General features: G+C 37.3%; 1 pseudogene; it reads right to left on the bottom strand.

Moving 5' to 3' along the window:
• Nucleotides 1–2,318: 2,318 nt before the first annotated feature.
• Nucleotides 2,319–6,543, bottom strand: LOC103205563 (annotated as a pseudogene).
• Between the last annotated feature and the right edge of the window lie 7,960 nt (nucleotides 6,544–14,503).

Genomic DNA, 14,503 nt, shown 5'->3' with positions numbered 1-14,503 from the left:
TTTCCGAGGCAGTATCACTACAGAAGTAGGATTGCCCAACCTTCCTTCCGAGGAGTGGCTGGTGGGTTTGAACCACCAGCCGTCTGGTTAGCAGGCAGGCTTAGCACATAAGATTACTAGAACATAAAAGAATCCAGAGCAGTCCCTTGAACAGCCCATGTGCACCACGACCAGGAGAGGTTCTGATTCTTCTTTTCAATGCTCTGTGAAAACAACATGTGGGGACTGTTGTGGGCGGTTCTCTGAAGCCTTGCAGTGAACTTTTCCTGGGAAGCTGTGATTTCTATTATTGGCCTCTGTACCCTCTGACAAGAGTGACCTTACAAACGTTGGCATGTACAAGGGCAGAGAATTTTTATAAAAGTTACCTCATTTCCACTGTTAAAATAACAAAGCTATTGGCTATTTTAGAAAAAAAATATACACAATATGGAACATGCAGCCCTGGGAACTTTAAACTTTAAATATAAGGCTATACAAACTCAAAGAGATTTAAAGTTAAGAAAAGGTATTTAAATAATTGCTTACTAAAATTTTAGTCTCTGTAGAAAATATGTTTGTATAAACACAATACTCCTTTGGGAGACTGACTATAATTCACTTACATAATACCTTTATAAGGGAAACTTGTCTAAGTCTTAGATGAGGGAGAGAAAATTATTCTTTAGTTATTGCTCAGTTCAGTTTTCTATTTAAATTAATTTAGATTTTACATCTACCACTTAATATAAATATTCTAAAACACAAAACTACCTTTAGAATGACTACTTCCAGGTTTTATATAACAGCATATTGTGTGGGAAGCTTAGTTCATGCTGTTTGTTTATATCACCTTAACAATGATCTGTTATTTTTAAGAGACACGATTAAATATTTGGAAATATAAAATGTATAAATTTTGAATTACATAAAGTATACATGTGCAATTTTACTTTCACTACTATAGTCATCAAATATATTGCTTTTTTTTTTAAAGAAAACTTGGTAGCATATTATTAAAAGATTTAGATTAGATGTAAAGGACGTAGTTTTTTTTTTTAATTTCAAGGATTATGAAATATTAGAAGGACAATCTCTCTTTGTTTAAAGGTCATTAAAAACAAAAGCAAAAACAAAACAAAAACAAAAAAATCCTCCTCTATGGGAGGTGATTTGCGAGTCCTCCTCTTGCTATGGGTCGGGTCTGACTCGAGGGCACATAACAACAACAACAACAACCTGTTGCCTGAAGGTAAAATGAGTTGAACTAGATGACTTCTCAGGGTCTTGTCTGGCCATTTGGTTTACCATTCTGCGTTCCAATGTACAAAAGCAGTTTGGTATGCTGATGTGCAAATGATCCGGCTTGACGAAATCACATCAAAGCATTCTCTCTATTTCAGTATTGTTCTCTCTTAAAAAAAAAAAAAAAAACAAGATTCTCTTTTCAGAGAGTAAAAGGAGGACAATTATTAGTGTTTGCAGAGTATTTCCCAAAATAACATAATATAAGAAAAGCAAATTTCATACTTACTTTGAAACTTTCTGTGGTTTTGTAGGCATATTATTTCATCTTTCCCTCTATTTCAGAGCTGTATTTCTCCAGCAGCATTAAACTTTACCAAAAGAGTAATTTGGTGCTAGGATTGGAGAAAACACATCCATTTTCTGGGTCCAGAACTCTAAGGTGATTAGTGCTACAGGGATGTATGAAACCAGTTTAATGGTTTGCTTTTGCACGAGAAATCACCTCCTTGTACCAAACCTGAAAACCCCTATGGAGTTATGACTAGCTTTTCCCACAGGGAGGGCTGTTGAGAAGATGGCACCACACTGAGAAGCAAGGCCAGATAGGCTTCAGAAGATAGATGACTTGGGTGGAAAGAGAAACATGAAAAGAAGTAAAATATAAGTACAGTCAAAATACCTCTGTATGTAAATTGGAGAGTAAAATAATAATGGTCTAATGGCCCAACAATTAGAAATAGATGAGAAATTCAGGAGCTATAAATTCTGACTGGTGCTGTTCACCATGTGTGCCTACAAAAGCAAATCACTTCCTAAGTTTTAGCTGTAGTTGAATAAGGTCAGAAGGTTATAGGATACCTAATGGCATATTTTTCTTTTGTTATGGAATCTATCTTATTTGGGGTAATAAAGAGAAACACCATTACTCCCTGATAGCTTTTTTTGTTCCTTGCCACCACCTCACCTTACCTGTCCAACCCTGCCCCACTCACATTGTTTTTTTTTTTTTTTTCCTTTAGAAAGTGAAATTTATTTTCCTTCAACCTCATTTCTGTTTTCTAAAAGACTGCGGGAGAACAGCTTAAGACCACTCAGTAGAAAGTAAGCAGTGGGGGTGCAGACCTGTCTTCAGTTGCAGGCTGAGTGTTCTAGTCTTCAGTAGGGAATTGTTGAATAGGCACAGAGGGTACCTTCAGACCAGTCTGCAACCTTGGCTTGAGCAGCAGTAAATTCAGGAGTGGGAGCAATCCATTCACTATGAAATTCTTTCTTGGTCACAGCCTTTTCAGCAGAAGTCTGCTCTTCCTTTTCTTTTTCTCTTAGGGATTTATTGCTCTTTATTGAAATGAAATTCACATAACACAAAATTAATCATTTCAAAGTGAACAATTCAGTGGCATTTAGTTCATTCATACTGCTCTGCAGCCACCATGTGGGATTCATTTTTGACATGATACTAAGGACATAATTGGTTGCACTTGTCTACTGGGACCTACTTGGGAATGTCTGCAGATCTGGACAAAGACTCCACAAAAGTTTATGAGGCCCTAGTCATGTTTTGATAAGCAGCAAACCTGGCTAGCTTGTAGACAGGACTGGAAGGTGGCTGGCTCAGAAGGAGGTAGGGCTACAGTTTGGGACTCCCCCTCCCTCCAACTTCAGCTCTGCCACTCGCTCCCTGTGACTCTGGGCTGAGTTTCCTGACTGGACACATGGTGATGGATCTCCAATAGACTGCCAACCTTGACCTTTAAGGATTTTGTTTTCCAGTACCTTAGGAAATCCAAATGACCAGTTTTGGTCATTTTAACTTCTTAAAATGTAATTTATTTGCTGGATAGATAATACTTGCCACTCCTCGGAAGGAAGGTTGGGCAATCCTACTTCCGTAGTGATACTGCCTCGGAAACCCAAGGAGGGGTCGCTATGAGTCAGGGCTGACTCGAAGGCACATAACAACAACAACAACAACAATGGTCAAAACTAAAAAGGTATAGAAGGATATGTGGTAAAAATTTCCTTACCACCCCTGCCCCAGTCACCTGGCTCCTTTCTCTAGACGGAACCAATGTTGCCAGTAAACACTATGCCCAGACACAAAACTCTGTTTTGTATGGGTATGTCTGCATGTATGTGATAGTTTTTTCTTTTCCTTTCTTCTTCTTCTTTTTTATTTTTTTGTACAAAATAGTAACATATATCCCTTGTGTTTTAATCACTTGTGGGAGACAATTTCCTCTCAATCCATAAATAACTCTCTTCTTTTTTATGATTGAATTATTCACATTTAAACCATATTTAGCATTGTAGTGGGCTAGTGTTGTGAGAGATAACAGAAGTTCCAATCTGGCCCCTGTCCTTATAGCCTGGTTCCCCACCCACTGCTCTCAAGCCCATTCTGACTCATAATGACCCTGCAGGGCAGAGTAGAAATGTCCTATAAGGTTTCCATGTCTGTAAATCTTTATGGAAGCTGATTGCCTCATCTGTTCCCGACAGGCTGGTGGCTTTGAACCACAAGCCTTTTTGTTAGCAGCCACTTGCCTTAATCTTTATGCCACCAGAGGTCCCTATAGCCTGCTAGGGAACTAAGAAAACAGAAAACTTTGGAGAGGCAAGGAGGAACAATACCCCTAAGGCCCCAATGTCTTTTTTTTTTTTTTTTTAATTGTGAGTTGGGTGAGAGTTTACAGAGCAAATTCTTTTTCCAATCAACAATCATTACACATCTTGTTTTGTGACATTCGCTGCAATCCCACCATGTATTAGCACTCTTCCCACTGCTTCCCTGTATTTACCATTCCCCTTCATCCTTCTTTCCTATCCCTTCCTTCCATCTTAGCTTTATCTGTGGGCAAAGACTGCTCTTTTGATTTCCTAGGGTTGTTCTAATGAGTGCATACTTCTGTGGTATTATTGTTCACCTATAGACCTCTCTATCATTTGGCTGAAAGTTGAGCTGTGGGAGTGAGTTAAGTTTCAGGCTTGAAGGGTGTCTATGGGCCATAGTCTCGGGGTCTCTGCCCATCTCTATCAAACTAGTAAGGCTGGTCTTGTTTAGGATTTTGAGTTTTATTCCACATTTTTCTCCTACTCTACCCAGGACCTCCTGTTGTGATCACTTTCAAGAGGTCAGTAGTGGTTAGCTGCACCATCTAGTTCAGGGGTCATGGGTGCTGGGGTTCATGTGGTCCATTGGTCCTCTGTGCTAATTGCTTCTTGCATCTTTGATTTTCTTCACTCTTCTTTGCTCTGGACACAGAGAGACCAATAGTTGCTCCTTTTATGGCAACTCACAAGCTGTTAACACTTAGTTGCTACTCACCAAAGTAGGATGTAGAACATTGTCTTTGTGGACTGTGTTATGCCAAATGACCTTAGTGTTCCCCATCTATGGTCCTGAGCCTCCAGGCTTAAAGAGTTATTCCCTTAGATATTTAGTTATAGCTAAGAAATTTTCATAACTTTTCCTCTTGTATGCTTTACTACATTCATGGATATCTTTGCAGTACATATGAATAGATATGTATTAACATCCTCACTCAAATTTATATGTATTTGGGAGTATAGTCCCTTTCACTTTCCCACCGCTGTCCAGCTTGAGTGTCTATGTATCCACTAATAGGTTATTGTTATTACTGTTATGGTAAAGTTTTATATGTGATAATATTTACCTTTGTTGCCTTTAACTCTGTGCTCTTCCCAGTGTCTTCTTCTGCCTTGATCATTCTGTGCTGATCTTCCCCTTACTGTGTATTGCCTTTCCTTTCACCCAAGTTAATATGTGTCTACCATCTAATTAGTGTTTTACTCCCCCCCCCCATAACCTTCAAAGAATAATTATTTCTGGGCATAAATCTTTTCTTGACTTTTTACAGTCATGGTCTCATACAATATTTGTCATTTTGTGATTGATGAATTTCACTCAGCTTAATATCCTCTAAGTTTATCCATGTTATGAGGTATTTCAAACTTCATCCTTATTCTTTAATGTTGCATGGTATTCCATTGTGTGTATGTACCATAGTTTGTTTATTCAGTCATCTGTTGATGCACTCTTAGGTTGTTTACTTTTTTTTTTTTTTTTTGCTATTGTGAATAATACTGCCATGAACATGGGTGTGCATGTACCTGTTCATATCACAGGTCTTGATATTCTTGAGGATATATACCTAATAGTGGGATTGTTGGGTCATATAATATTTCTATTTCCAACTTTTTATGGAAGTGCCATACTGTTTTCCACAGTGGTTATACCATTTTGCAGTCCCGTCAGTAGTGTGTGAGGGTTCTGGTCTCTCCACACTCTCTCCAGTATTTGTTGTTGTCTGTTTTTTTTTTTTTTGAACTTTACTACTAATGCTGATTTAATTGTTAATTGTTGTTTATTAATTGCTGTTTTGATTTGCATCTTCTAGGAGCTCTGGTAGTGTAGTGCCTAAGGCACTTGACTGCTAACCAGAAGGCTGGAGGTTCAAACCCATCAGCTACTCCTCGGAAGGAAGGTTGGGCAATCTACTTCCATAGTGATACCACCTCAGAAACCCAAGGAGGGATGGCTGTGAGTAGGGTCCAATTTGACAGCAAATGACAACAACAACAATGACTAATGATCACATAACTCTTCCTTTTCAATCTGTTCTGGATCTCTGTAGAAGTAAAGATCAGTCATGACCTCTCTTGAGTGCTCCTGAGAGATGGGGCCATGCATGCACAGAACTTCCTTGGGCCAGCATCCATGACATCATACTCACTGAGTAACTCCCTTGTTGTTGCATGGGATGACAGTGATATAGTGCAAAGGAGAATCTGTGTTACACAGAGAGATGGTGCAAGTTAACATAAGAAGCCTCTGTGAGGGCCTGGTGTTTGGCTCTGGGATCAGTAACCACCTGAAGATTCAGGTGCAGTCTGGATCTGGTTTGTGAAGGAGGAGTAAAGCACCCAGGAATAGGAGTGGCTCCACTGGCAGCAGGAAACTTTAGCACAGCCCTGTGGCTGGTATTCCTGAAGGATATGACACTGACATCAACCAGGTTCTCAGTTGCAAAAATGGCCCAAGCTGCCAATGGAAGCTTCCCTCAGGTCCTCTTCAGGAATATGATTTCTCCTTTTGTAGATGCACTGTTTCATTTGGAAGTCAAGTTTCATGCCACCTTAGTAGGTTCCTGCTGCAAGGAACATGAGGACATTTACCTCCTTCATCTGCAGGACATCAAGGGCTCCAGAAATTGTGAAAGTTTCTCCTTTAAGTTGCAGAGGAACCCAGGACAATGCTGTATGGACCCTTCTCTGGGTAGCACAGACAAGTTCCATTCACATTTGAAATGATAGGGATTGAAACTAGAGACACCTTATATAGTCTATTCACCAGAGAAGTGGGGATAGGAACCATAGCTGTCCTCAATCCATCTTTACCTCACACAAAACTGTTGGACATGAGAACATGAGGATAGACTATTTTCAGATACTCTAAGAGTCAAGTTCCTAATGTACGCTATGGAGACCAACTCAGCTCCTGGCACCCATGATAACTTTATTTTGTTTTCTCATATTCTGAAAATGCAATTTCCCACTGGTACATTAATTAGTACACTGGTACAGTCTGGGAGTCATGGTGTGGATTTGAGATCTAGGACTTGACATTATGGCCATAAATACCTGTCTGGTGCTATCAGCACCTATTCAGAATTATAGCTCCTGAATTTTCCATCTATTTCTGAGTTTTGGGCTGCTAGATAATTTTATTGTAGAATATATCTGCAGAAGTATTTTTATTGTATTTATATTTCATTTATTTTTATGTTTCTCTTTCTACCCAAGCCATCTGTCTTCTGAAGCTTCTCTGGCTTTCACAGTTATCCCTTCTTCTCAGAATGAAGCCATTCTCTAAACAGCAGTGGAAGTGGTGTACAGATAGGGAATCTTCATTTAAGTTTCATCTATAGCTTTGGTGTCACTTGCTTCCCCTAATCCATCTTGGTCTTCAGAGATTTCTCAGATTTTCCCCAGCTTTTTCTCCTCGAGCCCTGATTAGTTTTTCTCACTTTAGCCATCAAGATTGTTTCTTTGTATGTATGTATTTATAATTTTAAAAAATGTTTAAGGGCTTTGAATGGGTGCTTTGGAGCTGAAAAGAGAACACTAAGAGTTTCTAGCATAATGACACAGCTCTCAGAGCACCTTTGATTTACTTTAGAAGGAATATATAGAGAGAATATTCTCTAAATATGGTTAGTATTTGTTTCTGATGTTAAGAATCATAACAATCTGATTACTTTAACCATCCACATTAAACAGTGTGGACAATTAAATAATAAATTACTGTGGGTTGAATGTTGTTGTTGTTATTTGTCGTCAGGTCGGCCCCAACTCATAGTGACTCCTCCTTGGGTTTCTGAGGCAGTATCACTACGGAAGTAGGATTGCCCAACCTTCCTTCCAAGGAGTGGCTGGTGGGTTTGAACCACCAGCCTTCTGGTTAGCAGTCAAGTGCCTTAGGCACTATGCTACCAGAGCTCCTGTGGGTTGGATCGTATTCCTCAAAAAGACATGTTGAAGTTTCAGGCCCCTGCCCTGTACTTGTGAATGTTAATTTATTTAGAAAGAGTGACTTTGCAGATGTATTTAAATTAGGGATCTAGGAATGATATGTCTGGTTATAGGGGTAGGCCCTAAATATAATGACTGCTGTTCTTATCTCCTCAGAAGGAAGGTTGGGCAATCTACTTCCAATCTACTTGGAAACCCAAGGAGGGGTTGCTATGAGTCAGATCCGACTCGATGGTAGTGTGTTTGGTTTGGTTTTGGTTCTTATAAGAAAAAGAATGATACATGAGGCACAAAGAGACTCAGAGAAAAAACTCATGTAGAAATGGAGGCAGAGACTGGAGTTTTGCTGCAACTATAATTATGGATTAAATTTTATCCTACAAAAGATATACTGAAGTCCTTACCCTTGTACCTGTGAATGTGACCTTGTTTCAAAATAGGCTTTTTATTTGAAATTGTTATTTGTTAACAAAGTCATACCAAAAGACTAGGATAAACCCTAATCCTTTCTGAGCATCGCTTTCAGAAGAATAAGACAATGGGGAAGATACCACAAAGGGGTAGATACATCTAAACCAAAAAACCAAACTTAATACTGTGGAGTCGGATCCTACTCACAGCAACCCCTCCTTGGGTTTCTGAGGCAGTATCACTACCCAAGTAGATTGCCCGACCTTCCTTCTGAGAAGTAGCTGGTGGGTTTGAACTGTCAGCCTTCTGGTTAGCAGTCAAAAGCCTTAGGCACTATGCCACCCAAGAGATACCTTGGGCTATCTGAAGCTGGAAGAGTCAAGAGTCTTCCCCTAGAGTGGACAGAAAGAACTGCTAATGCCCTAAATTTGGATTGCAGTCCTCTAGACAAAATATTTCTTTCCTTTAAAACCACCTAAGGACCTCTAGTGGTGTAGTGCCTAAGGCATTTGACTGCTAACCAGAAGGATAGAGGTTCAAACCCACCAGTCACTCTGTGGAAGGAAGACTGGGTGATCTACTTCTGTAAAGATTTACTGCCTCAGCAACCCAAAGGGAGGTGCTATGAGTTGGAATCAACTCCATGGCAGTGAGTTTGGTTTTTGAGTTTGGTTTAAAACCACCTATTTTGTGGTGTTTTGTTACAGCAGCCCTTGAAAACTAAGATCATCACCTCCTGCTACAATGAAATTTATCATTGAAGAATATCTTCTAAAGGCCAAATCCAGAGTCTTTTTTTTTCAATCTTATTTTTTCTTAACTTAATGAAAAACTCATCACAGCTGACCACTCCAAGCTCATTGACTAGATCCTTAAACAGCTGCCTAATGTATTTTGCATTTTTATTTGTCACTATTCACTGCATAGATGTTAATCATCATCTCCAGTTCCAGTACGTCTCCTAAGAGCCATTTTTAATTTTCAGATGAGCATTTTCCTCTAATATTCTGCCAAACTTTAAACTCATGGATTTAAATATATGCTTATCATACATTGCCTATTACTCTTCACAAAGCATATCTTTGATATGATACCATTTCTCTTAAAAATATCTTTACTGTTTCTTCATTATGTACAAAATTATGTAGAGAATCTCCAGTATGATACTCAAAACCCTATATGATGAATCCTTAAGCCATCTTTCTAGCCTTTCCTTTTTGATTACTTTTCAGCACCCACCCTATCCTGAAGACCAAGAGGAACGATTGCTGTGCTTTAGATATACCCATATTTGCCTTCTTCCACTCCTTTGTTCTTCTTGTTTCCTTAGACTGGAATTCCACTTGCCCCCATGTGCTTCTATCGAAGTGCTACTACTTCTTTAAGGCCCTCTCAATAGTTACCTTTTCTGTGAAGTTTCTCTCCTACCCCTTGCTTCCCCCCAAAATATCTTTCCTATTTAGAACTTCTGTAGCATGTTATATTTTTGAATCATATTTCTCTAACATTTTTATATATGTCAAAGATTGACTTGATGGCATCCAACAATAATGTAATTTTTTAATATAGTACAATTGCAATGAGAATTTTGCCTAACATGTATATCTTCAAAAAGCTATGTGCTGAAGTGCACTTACTTTCTCAAATCATCGTTTTTTTTTTCTGACTTGCTCATTTCTGTCTTCATTCTCCCATTACTCAGAGTCATATTTATTCTAAAAACTTGCATGCAGATATAAAAGGATGTACAAAAAATTTGAGGATTTTGTAGATTTGTAATTGATTACATGTTGAATGACAAAATCAACAGTAGGCCAAAAAGCAGGCTGGGTTGAAAAGATTAAGATTAAACATAACATTGATCCAAAAGAAAACATTGGCCTAGAACTGGATGAAAAGGAAATGGTTTAGTAGAAATGTATGTAAAAAAAGTTATTAAGGGCTTGACTCTGGTAAAATCTAAATGAGTCAAGAATATCAGCTGTTCAGCTCTCCCATTTAAATCAGTCAGACCTGGGGGACTGTCTCTTAACTCTTCAGCAGAAAAATTATCCATATTTGTGAATAGAAGTATTTACTCTTTCATTTATTAAATAAATATTTATACTCAGCACTAGAAATATATAGTAGACATAGACATATTAGTAGAATAATAACATTTGTCTCCAATTATTTTACAATTATGTAAAATAATAATATTTATCTCAAAAAGTTACTGTGGAGAACAATAAATCAGAGAAGGACAACAGAATAAAGAAGAGATAATAACCATTGTATGAGACTGAAAATACAAATAATAATATACGTAAAAATGTCTAATTTATTACTGAATATTTGTTTAATGCTTTCACTCTTCAATGATAATTAATTATCATATACAATTCTATTTTGCAAGCTAGTTTTTCCTCAGAATTCTAGAGGTACTCCATGTTTTCAAACCAAATTGCTACAATTTTGAGTCATTTTTTTAAAAATAAATAACACTTGTCCTTTTTTTTTTTCTGCTAGCCATCACATTTTTTTTTTTTTTTTCCTTATTCTTGATTTTATTTCATCTCCACCCTGAATTCCTTTACTGTGCTTGGTACTAGGAAGTGCTTTTTGATATACAGACACATGTATTTCTTCACCTTTGAATATGAATATTTCTTAATTATTGCTTCTTCCACTATTTCTGCTCTTTAGTCTTCTTTCTTTTCTTTGGAAATGCCTATTAAGTATATATTGAAGATTCTCAATCTATTTTCCATGTATTTTGACTGTTTCTTTTTCTTAAAAATGTCTTTGACATTGCATTCTGTGCAATTTCCTCAGTATTTTCATCTAATAAATGAAGTCTCTTTTTAGGGGTATCTGTCCAAATTATCCAATCTATTGAACTTTTTTAAAATTTGACAACTCTGATTTTCATTAACAAGATTTCTAGTTTATATTTTTATATATATATATTTTTAAGATCTTTTTTGTTTCATAATTTTTTCATTTTGCATAGAAGTTATTCTTTAATATGTCTGTTTGCAAATCCAAAATATACTTATTTTCACATGTTTACCATACTGTTTCATAAAATTACCTTTATTTGGAGTGAATTTGTAACCTAATTTTTGACTTTTTAAGCATTAGATATGTTAATGGGTTTTTGGAATTTTGCTTAGTAAAATCATTTTGAGTGGGAGTTTTTTTTTTGTGTGTTTTGTTTATGTTTCTTCCCCCTCTTTCTGAATTATCCCTCACAGTCAATTATTTTTGCAATTGCTTCCTAGCAACCCTCAGAGATTTCTGCTCAGGACCAGGTTTTATAATGACATTGATGGTCACTGTCTATTGGCAATAATGCATAGCCAGTCACTGATCTAGAATGAGTCTTGGTTGATATTAAAGAGACTATGCTCTTCTTCTTCTGCCTCCCTTATGATGCTAGGGCTTATTCAAAAACAAGTTGAGGGGTTGCAACATTCTAAACCCTTACTTCAAGCAATAAGTCTGACTTGTTGCACCATCTCTTTAAGAGAGAATTGTCTCTGTTATCCTGAAAAACTTCCAGACATTAGTGCCTACTTCTAAACCAAGACTAGAACTGGCCTGTGGCTCTACTTGTACACATTATGTTCAGTTTTCATTCTTTCCTAGTCTACAGATATATTTGTAAACCTCCCTTTGTCTCTTGTGTTTGAATAACTTCTTTCACATACATTGAATAATCATGAGCACCTTCAGAATGCCTAATTACATTTAAGACCAGAATTAAAGCAAGGTAGTAGATGTCTCCACCACTCTTCTGTCAGTTTGTTGTACTGTGGTGGCTTGTGTGTTGCTGTGATGCTAGAAACTATGCCACTGGCATTTCAAATACCAACAGGGTCAGCCATGAAGGATAGGTTTCAACAGAACTTCTAGGCAAAGGTAGAATAAGATGGAGGATGTGGTGGTCTACTTCTGAAAACACTGGTCATTAAAAGTCTTGTGGATAGCAATTGAACATTGTTTACTTTAGTGCTGGGACATGAGCCCTACGGGTTGGAAGGCACTCAAAATATGACTAGAAAAGATCTGCCTCCTCAAAAGAGAGTGCACCTTAATGATATCGATGGAATAAAGCTTTTGGGACCTTCACTTGCTGATGTAGCATGACTCAAAATGAGAAGAAACATTGGCAAATATCCATTAATAATTGGAAAATGGAATTTACAAAGTTAGGAATCTGGAAAAATTGGAAATTTTAAAAATGAAACACAACAGATAATGATTGATACATTAAGCATTCGTGACCTGAAGTGGACTGGTTTTGGTCATTTTGAAAGACAGTCATATGGTCTATTATGCTGAGAATGACAAATAGAAGAGGAATGGCATTGAACTCATCATCAAAGAGAACATTTCAGGATCTATCCTAAAGCACGAGGCTGTCAGTGATAGGGTAATATCCACATGAACACTAGGATGGTCTGTTAATATTAGTTTAATTTAAATTTATGCACCAACCATTAAAGCCAAAGATGGAGAAACTGAAGATTTTTACTAACTTCTGTAGTCTGAAATTGATCAAACACCCAATCAAGATGTATTGATATTACTAGTGATTGGAATGTGGAAGTTTGAAACAAAGATGAATTGGTAATTGGAAAATATGGCCTTGGTGATAGAAACAACACCAGAGGTCACATGGTTGCAAGACCAATGGCTTATTCACTGAAAACACAATTTTTTATGTACTTAAATGGTGACTACACACATAGACCTTATCAGACAGAATATATATTATTCAAATCGACTACATGTATAGAAAGAGATGATAAACAAGCTCAATATCATCAGTCAGAACAAGGCCAGGGCCCAACAGTGAAACAGACCCATCAATTGCTCATATGTAAGTTTAAGCTGAAGCTGAAGAAAATTAAAAGAAGTGCATGAGAGCCAAATATGACTGAATATATCCCACCTGGATTTAGACACCATATCAAGAATAAATCTGATGCATTGCACACCAATGACTGGAGACCAGACAAGTTGTGGGATGACATCAAAGAAATCATACACGCAGAATGCAAAAGGTCATTAAAATGACAAGGCAGAAAGAAAAGATCAGAACAAATATCAGAAGAGACTCTGAAACTTGCCAATGAACATAAAGCAGTTAGAGTGGATGGAAGAAATGATGAAACAAAAGAGCTGAATAGAAGATCTCAAATGCTTAGGAGGCACAGTAAAGTATTATAACGAATTGTGCAAAGACCTGGAGTTAGAAAACCAAAAGGAAGAACATACTTGGCATTTCTCATGCTGAAAGAACCAAAGAAAAACTTTAAGCCTCAAGTTGTAATACTGAAGGTTTCTACGGGCAGAATATTGAACAATGCAGAAAGCATCAAAAGAAGATGGAAGGCATACATAGAGTTACTGTACCAAAAAGAATTGATTGACATTCAACCCTTTCAAGAGGTAGCATAAGATCAAGAACTTATGGTATTGAAAGAAGAAGTCCAAGCTTCACTGAAGGAATTGGTGAAAAACAAGGCTCCAGGAAGTTATGGAATACCCCCTTCAATGTTCAATAAATAGATGCAGCACTGGAGGCACTTGCTGTTTATGTCAAGAAATTTGGAAGACAGCTCCCTGGCCAAGAAACAGGAAGAGACCCATATTTGTGCCCATTCCAAAGAAAGGTTATCCAATATAATTAACATCACATACAAGTAAAGATTTGATGAAGATAATTAAAAAATGGTTGTAGCAGTGTATTGACAAAGAACTGCCAGAAATTCAAGCTGGATTCAGAAGAGCACATAGAATGAGGGATACCATTGCTGATGTAAAGATGAATCTTGACTGAAATCAAAGAATACCAGAAAGATGTTTACCTGTGTCCTACTGACTATGCAAAGGCATTTGTGTGGATATTAACAAATTATGAATAAAACTGCAAAGAATTAACACTTCATTGTACTCATGAGGAATCTGTACATAGAGCAAGAGGCTGTTGTTTGAACAGAACAAGGAAATACTGCATGGTTTAAAATCAAGAAAAGTGTGTGTCAAGGTTGTATCCTTTCACCATACTTATTCAATCTGCACTGAGCAAATAATCTGAGAAGGTGGACTATATGAAGAGGAGTGTGCCATCAGGATTGGAGGAAGACTCATTAACAACCTGCAATATTCAGATGACACAATCTTGCTTGGTGAAAGCAAAGAGGACTTGAAGCATTTACTGATGAAGATCACAGACTATAGCCTTCAGTTTTCATTACACCTCAACATAAAGACAACAAAAATCCCCACAACTGCAACAATAAGTGTTGTTGTTGTTATGTGC

The sequence above is a fragment of the Orycteropus afer genome, unplaced genomic scaffold (assembly GCF_000298275.1).
Source record: "Orycteropus afer afer isolate SDZICR_OR568_19922 unplaced genomic scaffold, OryAfe1.0 scaffold00001, whole genome shotgun sequence".
NCBI lineage: Eukaryota > Metazoa > Chordata > Mammalia > Tubulidentata > Orycteropodidae > Orycteropus > Orycteropus afer.
The sequence above is the reverse complement of the archived record's forward strand: the minus strand, read 5'-3'. Positions and strand labels throughout refer to the sequence as shown.